This window comes from Puma concolor, chromosome D4 (assembly GCF_028749965.1).
Source record: "Puma concolor isolate L17-30 chromosome D4, mPumCon1.1.hap2, whole genome shotgun sequence".
NCBI classification, from domain to species: Eukaryota; Metazoa; Chordata; class Mammalia; order Carnivora; family Felidae; genus Puma; species Puma concolor.
The window spans coordinates 69134262-69156260 of NC_141679.1; the positions used below are offsets into that span (position 1 = coordinate 69134262).

The 21999-nt window shown below is 47.6% G+C and overlaps 1 long non-coding RNA gene and 1 pseudogene across 2 annotated transcripts in view; one reads left to right on the top strand and one right to left on the bottom strand.

Moving 5' to 3' along the window:
* Positions 1-21743, top strand: LOC147574974 (large ribosomal subunit protein uL6 pseudogene; annotated as a pseudogene). Its single transcript, XR_015242923.1, has 2 exons — positions 1-2574; positions 9873-21743. The product of XR_015242923.1 is annotated as a large ribosomal subunit protein uL6 pseudogene (transcript).
* The window catches only part of LOC147574975 (uncharacterized), a 22608-nt gene continuing 17299 nt past the window's right edge, over positions 16691-21999 (bottom strand). Inside the window, exon 6 of the long non-coding RNA XR_015242924.1 lies at positions 16691-18955. This is a non-coding gene — a long non-coding RNA (uncharacterized LOC147574975). The remainder of the gene's footprint in view (positions 18956-21999) is intronic.

Sequence of the window (21999 nt, forward strand, 5' to 3'; positions counted from 1 at the left end):
TCTGTTTTTCTCAACCAAAACATCAACACAAAGATGGGATACTTGATGTACCTTAAATCAAGCTTCATGATGGCTTTTAGAAATTTTAGTTAAATTCCCATTTTTCCTGGGCACCTGGGTGGTTCATTTGGTTAAGTGTCTAACTCTTGATTTCGGCTCAGGTCATGATCTCAGTTTGTGAGATCAAGCCTCACATTGAGCTCTGTGCTGACAGCATGGAGCCTGCTTGGGATATATTCATATTCATTCTCTGCCTCTCCCCGCCCCCCCTCCCCCACTCTTCCCCCTCTTTCTATCCCCCTTCCCCTCTCTCTACCCCTCCCCTGCCACACTCTTGCAAAAATGAATTTAAAAAATGAGTAAATTCCCGTTTTTCCCATGCTCTTGTCTTCTAGCAGCCAGCCTCAAACTGCTACAAAATATTCAACCAAAATTAAGCAATTTCAGGGAGTAAGTGCTTCCTGACCGAGTCCATTCTGGTGCGTTCCCTGGCTCTGAGGCTTGGCTACAACATGTCCTTTTAGTTGATCTCCCATGTCCATCTTGTTCCACTTTGTTCTTCTAAGCCAGGAGCTGGCAAACTGCAGTCCCATGAGGTAAGGTTTTCTTTTCTTTCTTTTTTTTTAAAGATTTTATGGTGTAAAAATTATTAAAATTTTAGTGTCTATAAATAGTTTTATTGAAATACAACCGTGCTCATTTGTTTACATATTGCCTGTGGCTACTTGTGCTACAGAGGTTTGCTGTTGAATACTTGAAACTGAGACTAAGGCCTGCAAAGCCTAAATAATTACCATCTGGCCCTTTACAGCGGAAGTTGGCCACCACTGTTCTGTGTGACTAGCCCATCATACATTAAAGTATATGATGCTTCCCATTGCTTTGACATTCTTGGCTTCTTGACTTTGGGTCTTACCTTTGGTTTGGGTTGCCTGTGACTGTCACAGGTCCTTTCCAGAGTAGTAGTATCAAGCATCGTGTGCCTCACGTGCTAGCCTAGCCTGTATGTGGTGTCTTCGGGTACTACTCTGAAATTACTCTCTGCTGTTGCTGCGCTATCCCTTGCTCTCACGGTCAAATAATGAAATTTAGCACACGGTCTGAAGCTGAACCTGGCATAGCGATGAATTCACCAGAACAAAGAAGTGCGATGCATGCATCTGGGAATCCTTAGGCCCTAGGATCAGACAACTGGAGGAAGCACCTGACCACAGCTGGAAGAAGAGAGTACGTGGAACCCCCAGATGGGGGAGTGTAGCCATTGGACCTAGTTGGGTGGCAAACTAGTTTCCAGAACAGAGTGCAGGGAGTTTGGGAATGGAGGGGCGGGGTGGGGAGGAGGGCAGGCAGTGGCAAGGAGGGAGAGTGAAGGTCTAAGCTTGCTAGGAGAAAGATCCAGCACTGCAGCAGTGATGAGGGCACCACAGGGACAATGGTGCTGACAAGTTGGCTGTAAAAGGTTTTTTCTCTATTGTGATACTTGATTGCGAAAGCAGTGGTCCCTCGGGTAGAGCTTTCACTGAGAGGAGGCTGGGACGACTATTGAGTTTGAACTACCATGACAACATTTGAATAGTAAAGGATCCTTCACCAGGTAGAGCGTGCATGATTTGTCTTCCAAGAGTACAGATTAGAAAACAGCCATCCCAGACTCACAACTCCTGTCTCTGACACTCAGCTTGCCGTTCTTCATGATGTACGCCCTCATCTTTTCCCAGCTGGTTAGGCATGAGTTATTGATGTTAAGAGGTTGTAATCCTCCTCAGACAGTGAAATGGTCTTCAGAGCACCTGGGGCAGCTGTTCTCAATGCTGGCCTCGTCTCAAGCAGACTCCTCTCTTTCCCCCCAGTATTTTGGGCAGCTATTACATTTGCTGTGCCAAGAACATTGGGAGGCTTTGTCCTACACTTGTGCTGGCTCTCTAGATGGGCCTTCCACATGGAAGCCTGTGTCTCCTGCAGCTGGTTACTGCCTATGGAATTGACAGCTTCTATAACAAAGTCCAAAGCTGTCTCAAAATTCATAAAAATCCAGTGGTGAGTTTTAGTCTGGGTTTTATTTGCCTGCAATCACGGATTAGAAGAATACTTGATAAATTACTCAAAAGTGATTGGTTAGAAACTAGATGAGAATGAATGGGGTTGGTGCAGGTATGCCTTGGAACAGCTCGAGGATGAGTTATTTTCAACTAATTCTGTGTACTTTGAGGTGATTTTTGAAACTTTAGTATTTCAGTCCTTTAGGGTTTTTTTTTTTTTTTGGCAGGGCTGGAGTTTCAAATTTCTTTTTGGTCAGTTAGGCCTGGTTTGACAGCAGTTTGTCTAATTTTTATTTTGTCTCCAGTTCTAAGGAAATTAAAAGTTTAATAGTTTCACTAATTAAGTTATTTGATTGTAAATTTTTTTTTTTTTTTTTTTTAAGAGAGAGCCAGGGAGAGAGGGAGAGAGAATCTTAAGCAGGCTCCATGGTCAGCGCAGAGCCCAACGAAGGGCTTGATCCCACAACCTCGGGATCATGACCTGAGCCAAAATCAAGAGTCAGATGCTCGACCTACTACGCCACCCAAGCACCCCGTAAGATATTTTCATATCTTTAACTTTGGTGTTACAATTTTTATACCGTGTTTACATTTTTTGCAAAGAGCATTAACAACTTTTCACCTCTAAACAATTGCAGACTTACAGAAAAGTTACAGGGACAGTACACAGCCCTCCCCTTTACCAGCACCATCCCACCCCAAACCCATTTCCGTTGTGCAGTTGTCCCAGTTAATGTCCTCGTAGCAAAGGGACCTGATTGATACAGGGTATCACACCATGCTTATAGTTTGCTTCAGTCCATATTCCTCAGTCCGTCCTTAGTCTTTATGACCTTAATTAACAGTTTTTTGTTTTAAGATTACAGGACCGTTGCCTTTTTTTTTTTTTTTTTTTTAATGTTTATTTCTGAGACAGAGAGCATGAGTGGGGGAGGGGCAGAGAGAGAAAGGAAGACACAGAACCCAAAGCGGGCTCCAGGCTCCGAGCTGTCAGCACAGAGCCCGACGCAGGGCTCGAACTCACAAACTGTGAGATCATGACCTGGGCTGAAGTCGGACGCTCAACCAACTGAGCCACCCAGGCGCCCCGAGGACTGTTGCCTTCTAGAATGACCCTCAATTTATGTTTGGTGTTTCCTCATGACTAGACTCCAGTTAAGGTGGTTTTGGAAGAAACACAGAAGTGCCACTGTGCTCTTTTTTCACTGCATCCCATGAGGGGGGCCAGGGTGTCAGTTTGGCGCACTGCTGGTTCACTCTGATTGTCCAAGGCAGGTGGTAACTGCCAGGCTTCTCCGCTGAACAGTTACTCGTTGTCCCTTTGCATTTAGTAAATGTTTTATGATAAGATATTTTGAGACAGAATATCCTATTTCTCATGAAACCTTGGCCCATTAGTTTTAGTATCCACTGGTGTTTCTTGCCTGAGTTCGTAGCACTAAGGTAGTTGCCAAGTGGTGATTTTCTTTTTTTTTTATTATTTTTTTTTTAATTTTTTTTTTCAACGTTTTTATTTATTTTTGGGACAGAGAGAGACAGAGCATGAACGGGGGAGGGGCAGAGAGAGAGGGAGACACAGAATCGGAAACAGGCTCCAGGCTCCGAGCCATCAGCCCAGAACCTGACACGGGGCTCGAACTCACGGACCGCGACATCGTGACCTGGCTGAAGTCAGACGCTTAACCGACTGCGCCACCCAGGCGCCCCTCCAAGTGGTGATTTTCAAGTTGCATAGTTTCTTCTGCATTTATTAGCAGTCTCCCGTATTCTGGTATTCTCGTTCCTCTGCATTCGTGTGGGCTCAGAGTCCCGTTTTATTGAGTGGCATGTAGTCCATCGCTGCTGCGGTTTTGATGCGTGCATTGTCCCGGGTTCTGCAGTTGTGTGCATTCTGAAGGCTGGCTTCTGTGTTTCTCACCCCTCTTCCTGACTTCTGGCACAATACTGTGCTCCAGGCTCTTGTACTTGTGCTCCAGCGCCTCTTCAAGGAGCTCTGGTTCCCTTCCGCAGAGATTGTGTTTAGAAACCAAAACTTGGTGCTAGATATGCTCACTGCTTCTGGAGTCTCACTGCTCCATCTATATGTAAATACTGATGAGTTCACCTCGTGCCTTCCATTCCGGTCCAATGCCACCAGGTTCATCCCAGCTTCTCACCATCCAGGCTTCTGACCCCTTTCTTGGACGGTGAGATACTTGGCTGCCGTTAATGGTCCGTGTGTTTACTCATTTGTCACCTCCAGTGTGTGTGACTGGTCTTCTTAGGCACTCAAGCCGCCCTTGCTGTTTGAGTGCTGAGCTGTTACCCTGTTCAGCCACTTTGCACAGCTGCAGCTTTCATGCTTCAGTTGTTACTTTTCACCGGGCTTAAATGGAGGCGAAAATGTGTTTAGATGGGTTCTTCTGAATTCAGCACTCCAGAAATAGCATTTCTGCCAGGAGAAGGCCTTGTTTGTTCCCCTTGCTGTGCCACCAGATCAGTCTCTAGGTGCCCTGGGTCCTAGCACATGGAGTTTAAGTGCTGGGTGAGTTTCCCCAGTTTCTTCTACTTGGGACCAATGTGTGTTTTAGGTGCTAGAAGTGGTTATGGAGACGGCACGAAGGGCAGACTAGGGGAGGGGGATACAGCCCCCGCGCTGGGCTCTTTGTGATCTCCAGTGGGCCCCCAACCCCAAATTCTGCTCTATCATGTCTTTTGTCTTGGCACATGGCTGCTTCCTTGATTCATACATTCAGCAAATGATGAAGTCACCCAGGGCCAGGCACTTGGTTTGGGATTGTTCCCACCTCCTTAGTCTTGCTAATTCCTCAGTGTCCAAAACCATACAAGGCCCCTCTTCCTGGAAACCTGTGCCTTTCCTCTCTATCCCCAGAACCTAGTGAAGGGCTAGACAAGAGGAGATGCCCAGTCAATATTGATGACACGTGGGCAGTGAACATATGGTTGGGGTGTTTGCATCCCTCCTGGGCATCTAGGCTCTCCTATCCCTTCTGTCACCCCCCAATTCAGAGAGCTAAGAAGTTGAAGGATGAACAGTATCCTGAAGGCTGCTCTGTTTTTCTTCCTCACCCCAGGGACCTTTGCACTAGCTTCTGAAAGACTGACAGTCTAGTGAGCTGGCTGGTTGTAGAGACAGCGGTAGCTGGCAACAAATTCCAGATGGGTCTCCATCTGAGACCTCGGTGGAGAGCATACCAACAGCAGCTGCACTCCTGAGAATTCCAAGCGGAGGCCAGACCAGAGGGGCTTGGGGGGTCAGCACTTGGACTAACCAGGCCTGGATTTCTGCCTTCACACCCCACACCAGCTACGTGACATCAGCCATGCCTCTCTACCTCTGTGCCTGGTTTCCTCATCCATCCATTGAGCCTGCCTCCAGTGAGAGGCTGGATGGGAGGGCGTCCTTACCAAGGCCAGGCCCGTGTTCAGGCAGAGACTCTGGGAGCAGATGTGGCCAGCCAGCAGCCCTCTAGTGAGCCAGACGACAAAGATTTGCAAAAACTGGGTCCAATGCCATGCTTCTCAGTCATTTTTTAAAATAATTATTTTTCATAAAGACTAAAAAAAAATAACGTGGGTTTACTTAATATTTTTTTTAGATTTCTCATTTTGAATCAAATACATACTGATCGATGTAACCCAACATGAACAAAAAGTCTTGGGCGTCTCAACAGTTTTTAAGAGGGAAAAGAGGTCCTGAGAGCAGACAGTGTGAGAGCTGCTTTAGATGCTGCTTTAGGAAAGGTTTTTCCACTTTGGACCAGTCAAGTGACCCAGAACACACTGCTTGGGAAGGTCACGGGGGCGCTGGTGAAGGGATGCCTCTTGTCTGCTGGGGACATGTTGGAATATCAGACCCCTGGAGCTTTTTTGAGGCCCCTCTGCCATACTGCTCTCTGTTCCCGCATTCAGGATAACAAACACGACTCCGCTTGGCTTTCAACACCCTTTACAGACCTGCTCCAGCTCATGCCTTCCACCTGTCTCCCTCCCTCTTTGCCACATACAGCAGGACGTCATTACCCAGGCCTTTCCACACCTCTGGCCTCTGCATATGCTGGTTTCTGCTTAGAAATCCTCCCATACTCCTCTCTCCTCGTGTGAACTCCTATCCAACCTTTAAAACCCACTTCAATGTTGCATGCTTTGCGAAGGCTTTCCTGCCCAGGTGCCAGCAGAGGACTGCTCCCTTGTTCTACTCTCTGAACACATAACTCAGGAACTGTGCCTATCCGAGCACAACTATTTTTTTTGCATATTTGTGTTCTGGACATTGTGTCAAAGCCAAAGACAAAATTTGCCATATCTACCAGTGGCACTAGGAGCTCAGCACCCACGGCTAACAAGGGACCAGTTAGGAGTTGTGCTTTGAAGGCTTGCCTGTGGGGCTGGGGTGAGAGGAGGGTTGGTCTGATACTGTCAACAATAGTAAGTGAAAAGCCCAAGTGAGGGATGGGGAAATGCCAGGACCTGACAGAGAACAGGCTGGAAAGGTGAGTGCCCTCCGCTGTGCCCTGACACGCCCCCTTGTGGGGAGAGAGAGCCATGCCGTGGCTCAGGTGGGAGGGCACCTCAGGGTCAGGCCTGGGAGGAAGAACCAGCACCTCTGGGTCACGGAAGACTTGAAGTCAGCCGTGGGGAATAGGCTAGGGAGAGGAAGGGAATATGCCAGCCGAAAAAACCCAGCCCACACTGGACTGCAGTTGCCCACGCCGAGCAGGGGAAAAGAGGGAAGGACGCTAAACCCACAAGACCGTGGGCACTGAGCTTCGCCTGCATTGACTCATTTAATCCTTGTCGTGAAGTGCCTCCCAGAGGAGGAAGCTGAGGCTCAGAGAGGGTGAGCCGGCTGCCAAGTTCTCATCGCAACGTAGCCGAGGGAGAATGGAACCTCACACTTGGCCCCAGGCCATGCCCAAGTACCTCTGTATGCCAGTTCTCTGTACCAGTGTTGGGGGTGGGGAGACAGTGGGATCATCCTGGTCTGCAGAGGTCTTGGACCTTTGCCCTCCTATGACATGGCTAGAAGGAGGGGCACAGGGAAAACTCAGAGGATTTGGAGTCAGATGAGGATTTTTATTTCTTCAGATTTGTATCACTGTACGTGGAGTGGGTTGGGGGTGGAGAATTCCCTCTCTTTAGAAAAATCAACCTGTTCGGCTTCAGAACCCAACCAGACAGTTCGTGCAGACAAGAGGGCTAGGTCTTCCAGCCCCCTCCGAGAAGCTCCCTGCTCCTTGCTGTCTGTCCCTGACCCACTCCAGGGGCCACCTTCCTGCTGGAGCAATGGCCCTTGCTTGACTGTGTGGATTCTTCAACCAGAGGCCCCTATAGCCGCAGGCAGAGGAAGGTGCCTGGGAGAAGTGAACCGTTTCCAAAGGGCCATTCTTCCTTTCCTGTCGCCTGGAATGCCTTTTACAACCTTTTGTGTCCCTTTTGTGTTCCTTATGACTTCACAAAACTATAATCTCAATTCTCAATGCAATTCTGAGCAATAATGGACTCGTACTAATCCAGGAATTGACTTAAGCCTCATGAATTTCCCACTGTGGGCTTGGAACATACACACACACACTGATGGCTGTCTGTCAACCTGTTCTCTGGGCCTCCAGAAAAAGTTTGCCTCCAGACCTTTGCGCATACTGCTCTAGGGTCTTTCTGGACACTTCTTTTCCTTGCTCTCCCATTCAGTCTTCTAGACTCAACCCAGGTATCCCCTCCTCCCCAAGCCTCGCAAAATCTCCTGCACTGGACCAGGAATTTCTCATGGTGTCCACACTGGCTGGAGAGCTTCTCATGATCCTCCACACTGGACCAGGAATTTCCCACAATCCCCACACTGTAGTAGGAGCTTCCTATGATCTCCCATACTGGATAGCCTTCTATGACTCCCCAGCCCCATGCTGAATGGATGGCCTCCCATGGACTCTCCTGTCACACTTGCCACTGACACAAGCTTTTCCTTTTTTTTTTTTTTTTTTTTACGTCACTATGGAAATCCCTGTGCTCCTTCAGGGAAGGTCTGTATCTTATTCTATGTTTTCTTAGTGCCTCGCATCTAATAGCGCTCAGTACATTTTGGCTGAATAAATGAACCAGTGTTAAGCGGTTTCAGGGCCCAGGTTAATGATCAAACCTATAAAGCCCTCCCGGATGCTTCCTCCCCACCCCCCCCATGGAAAAAACAACAGGGAATGGCTTTTATTTTCTATGTTCCTACAGCACAGGGATGTGGGTTCTCACTGCAGCTCTGATATTCATTTAACTGTGAAACTTTGAGCAAATCATCTTACTTCTGTAAGCCTTAGTTTCCTCATCTAAAAAAATGGGGATCTTTTTTTTTTTTTTAACAGACCTAGAGAAAATATTTTTTTTAGCGTAATTTATTGTCAAATTGGCTAACATACAACGTGTAAAGTGTGCTCTTAGCTTTTGGAGTAGATTCCTGTGGTTCATTGCTTCCATACAACACCCAGTGCTCATCCCAACAAGTGCCCTCCTCAATGCCCATCACCCATTTTCTCCTCTCCCCCTCTCCCCTATCCACCCTCAGTTTGTTCTCTGTATTTAAGAGCCTCTTATCGTTTGCCTCCCTCTCTGTTAACTATTTTCTCCCCTTCCCTTCCCCCATGGTCTTCTGTTAAGTTTCTCAAGTTCCACATATGAGTGAAAATATATGATATCTGTCTCTGACTGACTTATTTCACTCAGCATAATACCTTCCAGTTCCATCCACATTGCTGCAAATGGCATGATTTCATTCTTTCTCATTGCCAAGTAGTATTCCATTGTATATATAAACCACATCTTCTTATCCATTCATCAGTTGATGGACATTTGGGCTCTTTCCATAATTTGGCTATTGTTGAAAGCACTGCTGTAAACATTGGGGTACATGTGCCCCTATGAATCAGCACTCCTGTATCCTTTGGATAAATTCCTAGTAGTGCTATTGCTGGGCTGTAGGGTAATTCCATTTTTAATTTTTTGAGGAACCTCCAACACTTTTCCAGAGTGGCTGCACCAGTTTGCATTCCCACCAACAGTGCAAGAGGGTTCCCGTTCCTCCACATCCTCACCAACATCTTTTGTTGCCTGAGTTGTTCATTTTTGCCACTCTCACCGGTGTGAGGTGGTATCTCATTGTAGTTTTGATGTGTGTTTCCCTGATGATGAGTGACGTTGAGCATGTTTTCATGTGTCTGTTGGCCATCTGGATGTCTTCTTTGGAAAAGTGTCTATTCATGTCTTCTGCCCATTTCTTCACTGCATTATTTGTTTTTTGGGTGTTCGAGTTTGGTAAGTTCCTTATAGATTTTGGGAACTAACCCTTTATCTGATAACGTCATTTGCAAATATCTTTTCCCATTCCATTGGCTGCCTTTTAGTTTCGTTGGTTGTCTCTTTGCAGTGCAGAAGTTTTTTTATCTTGATGAGGTCCCAGTAGTTCATTTTTGCTTTTAATTCCCTTGTCTTTGGGGATGTGTCGAGCAAGAAATTGCCACGGCCGAGGTCAAAGAGGTTGTTGCCTGCTTTCTCCTCTAGGGTTTTGATGGTTTCCTGTCTCACATTTAGGTCTTTCATCCAAAAAATGGGGATCTTTATACTTGCTCTTCCACAATCCTATAAGCAAGACCTTACCATGTATGATAGCAACTAGTGTCTGGCGTGCAGTTGTTGCTTACTGAAAGCATATCCATGTATATAGCTGACCACACTGTCACTGTCTGTTTACCATGCCTCCCCTTAGAGCAGAATTCTTCATGGCTCTGCCCCTGCTCCAGACCAGGCTAGAGCTTGTTGATGGTTTTGGTGACCTTTCTGTTCCCACAGATCTGCTGGGTATTTAATATTCATTGAGCCTCTAAGACAAAGCCCAGCACTAGGCACCTCCATGGGCCAGCAGAGAAAATGATTAATGAGGCAGGACCCAAGACCTCCAAAAGGATCACCATCTGGGAAGGAGACTCAGGCAAGTTCTCCGAGATGACGAGGGCCATTGGCATCTGCCCATGAAGAGCCAACTGCAAGATTCCAAAGGAAACTTGGGACTTAGGATGTGGAAGGGCCTCTTCCCCAGGGCTGTCCACAGGCTATGGAGGTAGGAACAGTTTCTTAAGGCCCGGGTCTTAGGGAGGGAACAGAGAGGGAAGGGTGGGTGCTGGAAGAGAGGACTCCTTGGGCAGGAAGAGGCTCCTACCTCTCCAAGAACGGACTCTTGATTGGCTCCCACTTATAAGCTATAGATGGTCAGAACCCAGCCTCATAGATTCCTACCTCTTCCAGCCTATGACATAGATACAGCCACCTTCTTGGGGCTTGACACACATTGCTAGGTGTTTACCATTGCTGGTCCATCTGGGAGGGCTGTCCTGGGCTAGATCCTTCAATGACAGACCTCCAACGGGTTGCCTGGTGTCTCCATATTCATGTATTGATTCACTTCTTCATTCATTTATTCACATAATATTTATTGAGCACTAAGAGCCAGACCAAGTACTAGACTGAGGATGAAGACTAAGGGCCCAAGCCCTTCCTCAAAGAGTTCTGTGACAGAGCTTTACGAGGCCAGGACAAGTCTGATAGCAGGTGCATAATCAGCATAAAGGTGGGGCATACAAGGTAGTTGGCAAGAAATCAATGGAGGCTTCCTGGAGCAGGGGATATATGAGCTGGGCTACAAAGGTTTGGTGGTTCACACAGCAGGGGATGGGAGGAAAAGACAATCCCGACTGAGAGACTACCTCTTGCAAAGGCACAGGTGCAAGAAAGGACCAGGAAAATTTGGGAATGATGAGATGGTTAGTGTGGCTTGAGCCTCAGTCTAAGAGGTGGGAGGTGAAGTTAGGACTAGGCCAAGTTTAGGCTCTTAAGTGCCATAATGGAGGCTCACACTTGACCTCAAGGGCAGTGGGTGTCAAATGGGTTCAATGGGCAGGCTCCCAAGTGTACATCATGAAATCCGTAAGTATTTACTGAACACCTACTGGGTGCCAGGCACAGAAGGAAACTGAACAGATCTACACTTAGACTTTAAAAGCTACATGTTAATAAAGCTACACTTTATTGGGGCTTCTGCATATGATTGTATTACAGGGAAAAAAAGAGATTTCTTGACTCAAGAAACACAAACAACAACAGTCTTCAGCCTATTGCTTCACTGTGAACCCACTGCAGGTTTTGTTTTTTCTTGGTGGCTGGTTGGGGGGCGGGTGTGTAGTGTCATTTCTTTATTTTGTTTTAAGCAACGGAGACAGATACGGTCAGATCTATTTTCAAAAAGAGAAAGATAATTACGTGGTTTCTCATATGGTGTTTGCAGCCACCATACAGGAAGCATGAAGCCCACTAACCAGAGGGCTGTTTCTCTGGGCCCTGAGCGCAAGGCTGGCTCTCTCTACCGTACTGGGTGCTCCCAAGGATAAGGCAACAGTGGCAGATAATGTGGCTTCTCCCTCAGTTCCAGGAGCCAAAAAGAAATGTCAGTTCCTCCTGGGAAGAACATGACCTCCTTTGATGCTGGACGAACGAAGCCAAAGCAATCAAAATACCCTCCCAACCTTTTCTCGGGAAAGAGACAACTCTGAGGATAGCCTGGTGGAGTGAAAGAGCCCAGTCTTTTAAATAATGCAGACTTGGGTTCAAATTCTGGTTTGGCTGTGTGATCTTGGACAAACACACTTAAATTTTCTGAGCTTGAGTGTCCTCATCTGTAATGATAATAGTTATCATTTACACTTACCTTACTCGCCAGTTATTAAGATGTATTACAAAGGCATAGTAAAGAAGCAGGCACAAGACAAGGCAGAAAAATGGAAGAAAACATAACATCCTGAAACAGATCTAGGAATACTTTAGAGTTTGACATATGAAAGAAGTGACATCGAGAATCAATGGAGGGGCACCTGGGTGGCTCAGTTGGTTGAACTTTCAGCTCTTGATTTCTGCTCAGGTCATGATCCCAGGGTCATAGAATCGAACCCTGCACTGGGGTTTGGGATTCTCTCTTTCTCTTTCTCTCCCTCTGACCCTCTCCCCTGCTGGTGCACTTACTCTCGCTCTCTCCCAAAAATAAAATATTAAAATAAAAAATTTTTTAAAAGATCAGAGGAAAAGGATGGAATCTTTAATAAATAGGGTTGGGGGAAATTGGCTTCTAACCAGACAAAAATAAAATCACCTTTTTATGTGTGTGTGTCTTAAGTTATCTTCAGTTGGCTAAAGACCTAAATGTGAAAGGTAAAACTGTACAGACTTATAAAAGTTCTTTACGGACCTGGTTGAGAAGGAGGCACCATCATGGGAGGTCACCTGCACCACAAGAAGGACCGAAACATTTGGCACAAGGAGCCCAAGAGTCAGGACATCCACCTAAGACTGTTGGTAAATCTGTACAGATCTCTGGCTGGACAAACAGCTCTACCTTCAACCAACTTTTGCTAAAGAGGTTGTTCATGAGTTGCACCAATTGGTGGCCTCTGTCCCTTTCCTCGATGACCAAGAAGATGAAGCTTTCTGCCAGGAGGACAAAACAGCTGTGCTGGTAGAGACCGTAACAGATGACATGTGCATCCAGGTGGCCCCCAAATGGAAGGTGTGCACACTGCACGTGAGCCATATCCTCAGGGCCAGGAGCAAGATTTTCACCTTCAACAAGTTGGCACTGGACTGCTTCCAGGGCTGTGGCCCCATCTTGTTCTCTGATCCTCAAAAAGGCCCAGAGGTGTACAGGCATATCAACAAGGCCCTGTGAACCACACGCAGCCCCACCAAACCCTATCAGTGCTGCAAGGGCTGGAGGTCCACGTGCACCAGAGGCCATCTGGTCCACCATCACTACAGAAACTAACTTCAGATCCTGCCTTGTTATTGTAAAGATTTGGGGGTGGCTCAGTCGGTTGAGTGTCCAATTCTTGATTTCCGCTCAGGTCATGATCCAAGGGTCATGGGATTGAGACCTACATCAGGCTTCGTGCTGGGTGTGGAGCCTGCTTGGGATTCTTTCTCCTTCTCTCTCCCTCTGCCCCTCTCCCATGCTTGCACTCTTTCTCTAAAGTAAAAAAGTAAATAAATAAATAAATAAATAAATAAATAAATAAATAAATAAATAAGATTTTGGATGCTGGGAAAAAACTAATAAAAGGAATATGAACAGCTCTCTTTGCCACATCTACTGCAAGAGATGAAGAATGAAGACCATTCTCAGCAATCAGACTGTTGACGTTGCAGAGAATGTCAACATCACTCTGAAGGGACACACTGTTATTGGGAAGGGCCCCAGAGGAACCCTGCAGAGGGACTGAAATCACATCAATATAGAACTCACTCTCCCCAGAAAGAAAAAGAAGAGGCTCCGAGTTGACAAGTGGTGGGGAAACAAAAGAACTGGCTACCATTTGCACCATCTGTAGTCACGTACAGAACATGGTCAAGGGCATTACGCTAGGCTTCCATTACAAAATGAGGTCTGTGAACGCTCACTTCCCCATCAACGTTGTTATTCAGCAGAATGGTTCTCTTGCAGAAATCCAAAATATCTAGGGTTTGGATGAGGCCAGGTGTTTCTCATTCAGTATCCCAAGCCCAGTAAGAGGAGTTGATTGAGGGAAATGATGTTGAACTTGTATCACACTCAGCTGTTTTGACTCAATAAGTCACAACAGTTGAAACAAGAATATCAGAAACGTTTTGGATGATATCTATGTTTCTGAGAAACGAATGGTGCAGGAGGCTAATGAATAAGATCTAAGTTGTTCCGCTACAAAAACAGCAAGATGCCGGATGATTTTTCAGACTTATTTGTGATATTTTAAAGACACAATAAAAGCTGTATTGATTTGAGGGAGGGGGGAGCAGGGAGTGGAAAGGAATACAACATTCTTTTAGCCTCAGGGAAGGTAAGGATTTCTTAAAGAAGATTCCAAACGGGGAAGAGGAGGTTGAGGTGGGCCCTGCGGGTAGGGAAGTACATGTTGCTTTGCAGGTAGAGGCCTCCATATTGTCTTGAGGGGAGGCGAAGACTGGACCATGCTTCTGGTTCAGAAGGTTCAGAGGAGTCTGGGAAATTGAAACATTCAGCGGCATCCACCCCGATGTCCCTATCCCATTGCCGGGATCCCAAGCCTTGAGCTTGGCCTTGGCCTAACAGACTTGCTTTGGTTGGGTAGTCAACTGCCTTTGAAGTTTGGACACTGAGACTATTTCAGGCTTGTCTTGAATTCATTCCCCTTTCCTTCTGTGGAGTATGGAAGTTTCCTTGGATGCAATTAAAGAGGCCCTGTGGCTTCCATTTCTAGCTTTCTGTTACCTGCTTCTATGCCTCGGCTGTTCATTATCTTTCTGTAGGAGCCTCCATAGTGCTTACCATGACCATCTAATATTGTGATCTTTAGAGCCACTATTACTCCCCCCACTGACCCCCAAGTCTCAAATGCCTGATGCACTCACTGCCTGCTAACACACTCCACCTGCAGGTGCACCATCCAGTTCAGCACTGGGACAAGTTTTAACAGTTGGAAGCCACCTTGCACCAGGACCTGCCTGTGCTTCACCCCCGCCAGTGATGGGGTCCTCCTTGCCAGCCGAGAGGGATTAGCACAGCTCCCAAGCCCCCATCGAACCACCTGCTTTCTTGGACCACTCCCAGCAAGCACCAACTGCTGCAGGTAAGGTTCTTACAAGCAAACAACGAAACGGGTTTCAGGGTTGGGGGGCAAGATGTGGATCAGGAAATCAATGCCTGTGAGGGATTGAGCAAGGGAAATCAACTGTGACCAGGCCTGACACAGCCTGGGCCGTCCCATGGGGAGGCCTGCAGTGAACCTCCTCCCCAGGGCAGAGCTATCCCGCATCTGGGTGAAGTGACAGGGTCTTTATACCACACGCCTCGCCCCATCACTCTGCTCTGGAAAGGGCATGACCTCAGGCAGGGCTGCCCTGGCAAGTGCTTCCATGAAGGGGGCTCTGGAAGCCGTCCCCATGTCTACCACAACCCGGGAGAGCAGTCATTGAGTATTTACAGTGTCAGATGAGGCTAAATGTCATACATACTCAAAGGCAGGGACCATCATTATCCCCATGTTTGCGTGCAAGATGAAGAAACTGAGGCACGGAGTGCTTAAATGACTTAGGGTTGCACAGCATGTGACAGAATTGAGATTCCATCTAGAGATGTAAAAAAAAAAAAAAAAAAGTTGAATAAGGGGCGCCTGGGGGGTTCAGTCGGTTAAGCATCTGACCTCAGGCTCAGGTCACAATCTCACGGTTTGTGAGTTCTAGCCCCACATCGGGCTCTCTGCTGTCAGCACAGAGCCTGCTTCGGATCCTCTGTCTCCCTCTCTCTTCCCCTCCCCTGCTTATGTACTCTCTCTCTCTCTCTCTCTCAAAAATAAGTAAACATTTAAATGTTAATGAAATTCTTTGGGAAGTTTAAACTTTCAGGAAAAGGTAATGCGGAGATCCCTGTGCACCCTTCGCCCAGTGTCCCCAGCTGTTAACATATTGCACAAGCATGGTACATTTGCCACAACTGAGAAAATAACGCTGGGTTATGCTACTATTAACTAAACCAGACTTTACGTGGCTTTCCACTGATATCCTTTTACTGTTCCAAGATCAAATCCAAGACACTACCTTGCATTTAGCATCCCACAGATTTAGACTCTTAGGTGTAAACTTTTGACCTGTCTGCCTCACTGCCTGCCGTTCCCAAAAGCTTCTGTGGCTGGGAGGCCCTCGGGTGCCATTCACTGCCCCAGGTGTGTGTGGGCAGCCCCAGAATGTGGCATGCCGACTGGCTCACTGTTTTCTCTGTGTCTCCTCTCTGCTGGCATGTGGAGAAAACTCCCACTGGGTCCAACTCAGTAATGTGCTTGTTTTGATTTCGCCCATCAGACATTTCCTGGTGCTTTCCTGTGTGTCTGGGGGCGGGGTGCTGTCTCGGGGCACCCAGAGCGTCTTCAGGCTTGGCCCTGCCCGCTAGCTTACCTCTCCTCTCTGACCTGCCCACCACCCAGGTTCCCTGGCCCTGCAGGTTTGCTGTGAAGAAAAGAGTTCAGTAGGGGATTCCTGTTCTTGCCCCCACACCACTCAGCTGCCTCATTGATTCCTGCTGTGTGTCCGCTCTGGGTCCCAAGCCCCACGGGCAGCTGTCCACTGAAAACTGTGGCTCTCTGAGCACATGATCTATATACTATGGAATGAGAGAGCCCAAGCTTTACTGGCTGGAACGCAGAAAAGATCCGGATTATTGCTCTCCGTTCCCACCTTTGCCACTTTCCAGTTACTTGTGAGACTTTTGCATTATTCCACGTCCAGTTTTCTCATGGAACCAGTGAGAACAGCATCTTGCTTAGTGGTTAAAAGAAGGCACGCGGAAGCCAGATGATTTTGGTCTCTGCTGTTTATCTGCTATGTGACCACCATCATGTTATTTAACCTCCCATTGCCTCCGTTTCCTCATCTGTAACATGGGGAGACTAACACCTACTTTTTAGGGCTCTTGTGAAGATGAAGGGAATCAATAAAGACAAAGCATCCAGGACTGTATCTGGCATGGACGAGCTCTCAACTAGCATTAATTATCATATGATTACCATGGATGTTTAGAGAGATTCAAATGAGATCATTATTGTAAAGGTGCATTGTAAATGGCGAAGTATGCTAAAAATGGTTAGCGTTATTATTTTTAAAAACTACTTTATTATCTTGGGGGACACAAGTAATCCACAGGCAACTATTGTCTGTCTGGGTTGATTACCATGGTCAAGTATGGCTGGAAAAGGGATGAGTTCATGAAGTCTACGTTCCTTTATGGAGCCCCTATTAAGTGTGACCTATAATTTTAGGCATGTGTACTTCTATTTTCTCATTTAATCATCCCAACCAAACTGGGCTGGCTATTTTTATCCACATTTAATGGCTGTCTACCCAAAGCCTCAAGTATGTTCCATCCATCCAGAAGCAGGAATCAGCCTATTTATTTGAAAGCCTCTCATGTGCAGATACTCCTAGATGCTGGGGAGTAAACACCAGCGGCCCCTGCCTTAAACGAACCTACGTTCCAGGGGCAGAGTCCATGACTGTTGGCCTGTCTGCTCTCAGATCCTTCCCTACCTTCCCTTGCTCCGTTGTGTGTCACAGAGGGGCTGCCCTGGAGAGGCAACTTTCCCTGCTTGTCCAATCCGAGTGACCCTCAGGCCTCTGGCAGTTGATCTCAGACTGTTCCCCCCGAAACTGTGTGAGGGTGCACTTCACTGGAGAAAAAATGAGTCTCGATGACATCACTCACACCCTGAATCCAGCTGGGTCTGAAGCGAAGCCTCTTCCTGGCCTATCGGTCTCCATTTGGCCACACAGTGGCCTGAAACAGGCCTTGCTGATGGCCCCTCTCCTGAGACTGCAGTGGGGATTAGTGAGAAATCCTATCTGGAGAAGAAAGCCCGATGATCACACCAAAGCACCCAACAGAAGCCAGCTCCGATGATTGGCTTAAGGGAAAGTATGCCCTACTGTTACTGCTGCCATTGCTGTTGTTGTCAGCTGTGCCTGGGTGCAGCCTGGCTTGCAGCTGTGGCCCAGGCAGCCTTCCAGCTGCAGGGATGGGGTAGACCACGGGCGGGGACTCCCCTAGGGCCATTTGTTTGGAAGCCGTCTCTCAGTGTGCGCTCTCCGTGGCTTCCCTGCGCGCGTGTAATACGGTAATTGCAGCCTTCCCAGCTGTCGGCCATGCAGACAGCCCAGAAAATGAGGTTGGCTCAGTAAATATTGAACCAAATTATGCAAATGAGCTCCACAAGAGACTCAGCTGCAGAGACAGGGTCTGATTGGTGAGCCCAGCTTGCAGGGGACCCCTCCTCTTCCTGGGACTGCTCTATCAGCCAAAACAGCCACCTGGGGCCCCGCCAGAGAGACTGGAGCTGGGATGGGGCCCAGGGTCACTCCTGCCTGTTCCTGAGGCCCATCTGGGATGAGGGTTGAACAGCTTTGCAGGTGAGGTTAATGGGGAGTGGTATAATGGCAGGGGGTGGGGCTGGCAATGATATTTAGTTCCCGCCACGCATTCACCTCTCCCCAAAAAAGGCTGCTTGGCGAATAAGTCTCTGAGGGCACATGGGGGTAAGATGCTGAGGTCTCAATGCTCTGTGTGCCCAGCTGCAGAGGGAGTGATGGGATCCGCCTTCTCCAGAGCAAAGCATTTCAGTGGCTCTTCCCTACTGGCCAGCCAAGGTGCTCAAACCCTATGGTGGCTGAGGAAATGAAGATTCTAGAAACATGGCTTAGGGAGCGGGATGGGGCAAGTAAAACTCTAAAGCTCTTCTGTGGCCCTGGCAGGGCATCCCTGTGGCTTAGCAGGGATGAAAATGTATCTGGCATGTCTGGCGAGAGTGGATGTTGGGGAGAAGGGGGGTTCATGTACGTAAGGGCATCTGGCTGAGGGAGCCCGACAAGTCACAGCAAGAGTGTCGTCGGTGAGAGCGGGGATGGGATAGATCCCACTCTTTCCCCAGAGGAGATGGGATTCAGGCTGCCCATGTTGTACAGAGATACGAACAGCCGCCCCTTGAGACCAGATGCCCCAGCGAAGCATGAGGTGTGGGAAGCAATCTCTTTCCGGTTCCTTCAGGGACAATGGTGAAGTTTAAAGTGATGATGGCAGGGACGGTGCCACTTTGGAAACCCCAGCATGTGATGCTCCGTGTCGTATAAGATGATCCCCTGGGGGTGGGCCTGGGTGCTCCCAAGAGATCCCTGCCTCAGTGACAAAACATGGTCAAAGGCAACGTGGGCATCACAGGTCACTGAAGGAGCTGGAGTGGAAGAATGTGGGGGAAGTGTTTGTGAGTTACATGAGTCAGCCCAGGATCGTCTGTCCAGAATAAGCACGAGACTCCCAGTGGGTGGAAAGGGCTCAGCTCCTGCATCAGCAAGTAAGGGCATTATATTAGTTTCCCATTTCTGCTGCGACAAATCACTGAAAAATCAGTGGCTTAAAATAACAAAGATTTATTATCATACAGATCTGGAAGTCAGAGGGTCTCATGGGGCTAAACTCAAGGTGTCACAGAGCTGCACTCCTTTCTGGAGAGTGCAAAGGAGAATCCTTTTTTCCTTGCTTTTTCCATCTTCTAGAAGCCACCCAAATGCCTTGGCTTGTGGCCACATTATTCAGGCCTCTGTTTCCATTTTCACAAATCCTTCAGCTCTGATACTCCTGTCTCCCTCTTATCAAGACCCTCATGATTACATTGGGCCTTCCTGGATTATCCCCTAATGTTCTGACCAGTGATTGGCAATCTTAATTCCATCCCCAACCTTAATTCCCATTTGCTGTGTAACCTAACATAGTCACAGGTTCTGCGGATTGGGAGGTGGACCTCTTTGGGGGGACCATTATTCTGTCTGCCATAGGCATAGACTAAAAACACTGTATTTTCAGGATAACCCCAAGACCACCTGCAGGTTGGCAAGGCCTGGGGATACTAGGTTATGCTTAGGAATATTTTTACCTGCATGAGAATAACCTAATGAACGTGGCAAAAACAAAGCAAGTGCTGTCGACATGGTCTATATGTAAAATTAGAAACCATGGTAGCGGCTGGGTGGCTGAGTCGGTTAAGTGTCCGACTTCAGTTCAGGTCATGATCTCACGGTTCTGTGCTGACAGCTCAGAGCCTGGAGCCTGCTTGGGATCCTGTGTCTCCCTCTCTCTCTCTCTGCCCTTCCCCTGTGCGTGCTCTCTCTGTCAAAAATAAACAATAAAAAAAAAAAAAATCATGAGCACTTTGTTGTTATGTTCTAAATACCATCTCTTGTTCAATATAAACTTTAGAGAATTTCCCTCCTCTGGTTTTAGGAAGAAATTTACACATTTGTATTGCCGTGTTACACACAGACCAAGCAGAGGCAGCTTTTGGTTAGTTTCCTTGTTTTTGGTTGTTTTAGTGTGATCTTTCTCCTCAATAATCAAAACCTTTGTGATTTTACAGCTGAATGTTCCTAAGTATTCCTACTCCTAAATTCAGAAGAGATCATCTTTATCTGGAATTATCCTAGCAGTGGGAAGAGTAGACCGGAAAATCTAGGGAAATCAGAAAGATCCATAAGGAAACTTGCAATTGGGAAGAGAAACAGATGAGTTCTTCCAACAACAACAAAAATTCTGTTCTTGCCAATCAGTTGTGGGGTAGCTGGGGGCCCCCGGGAAGTTCTATTTCTTTTCCATCTTGCCTAAAATAAAATAGTCTTAGACGTAGAGGTCTGGTTTGATCCCCATCCTGGACCCAGTAGGCCACAAGCTAATTTTTTTCTCCTTTTTACCCCCCTGGTATGGGTCTGGTTCCTCTTTACTTCTCCAGGCTTATCTCTCTCCACACCCCCTCCAGCCACCTGTGAGGTCCAAGCACATGGGAAGAGCCATCATTCTGAGAAAATGCCAGCACCCTCACACCTACTGGCCTTGGCAGCCTCTCCCTTGTTTTTTTGACTCATCACCCTTTGAGTTCCAGCTCAAAATATCAGCCATTCTGTGCAAAACACTGCACCGTGCTCAAAGATTGGCGAGTAGGCCTCTGTCTGCCAAGCACAAGGAAGGAGAACTGGAGCTAATGAGTCAGTTTTTAAAATCCTCAGAGAAAGCCTTTACTGCTCACATCCAACCAAGGCCTGTGATGAGAGCGCTGTGTACATGGTCTCGTTTTCTCGCTGTGCCTCACATGGACCTTATGAGTCAAATCTTAATCATCTCTGCTTTTTGGCTGGCCAACGTTTAGAGAAATTGGGAACACGTCCTGAGCTATGGAGCTGGCAAGTGTCAAAGCCAGGCCCCGACCCCAGTCTGCTAATCCCCAAATCCATGACCTTAACCTCTATATAGTACTGCCTGTGCACCAGAGCCAGAAGCAAAGGGCATGGGCAGTCCATAGAGGTGGCCAGTACAGTAGATCGAGCAGGGAACTGGCCTGAGAAAACTTTGGTTTCAGTCCTAATGGGGCCACTTGCATGCTGTGGAGTCCTGAGGGGGTCCCTTGGCCTCTCTGAGCCTCAGTTTCCTCATGCCTGTCTCATAAGCTTGTTGTGAGGATCAGATGGAAGAAGCCCATGAAAGCCTAGGTGATCTTTCTCAACTGAGCATCAGGGGACTATCAAGGGGCATTGGGAAAGGCTTCTTGGCAGAGGTAGGCAAACAGATGCAGGAACATACGGCCTCTATCCTGAGCCCTCAGGGCAAACACCAGGCAGATAGAGAGAAGACACAAGGGGCCCAGCTGCACAAGCACCGGCTTTCTCCAGAAGCTCCAGATGCTGCAAAACGTAGGTGGGACAGTCCTTGGCTTGGTCACATCCCACTGCTCAGGGAGTCAGCTCTGCTCTTGTGGTAGGAAAAAAAGAAAAACAAGAAGACTCGGAGGAGAAAAATCCAGGCCTGCTAAAGTGATGAATCAGTGGGAGAGATGAGCCCTCACTCCAGACCCGGACTTATGATCGGCTTCCTTTCATGGAGCCACACCGTGAGCTCATTCGATGAGAAGAAAACCCGGCCCAGTGGGCCTGGGGTCTGATAGACTGGGGGTCCCCATCCAGGTTGTGCTTAATGTCTGAAACTTGTAGTCTCAGCTTCCTCATTTGTAACATAGAATGATAACTGTTCTACTACCTACTTTACTCTGGGTGGATGAGTAAATGGAATAAAGAAAATTTAAATTCTTTTTTTTAACGTTTATTTATTTTGAGAGAGAGAGAGAGAGAGGGAGAGAGAATCCCAAGCAGGCTCCATGCAGCCAGCGCAGAGCCTGACGTGGGGCTCGAACTCACAAACCATGTGATGGTGACCTGAGCCAAAATCCAGAAGTGAACGCTTAACTGACTGAGCCACCCAGACACCCCAAGAAAATCAAAATTCTTAATAATGTAGAAAGTGCCCACTAATGGTATTTTTGTGGGGTGGGGAGCCACGCAACTG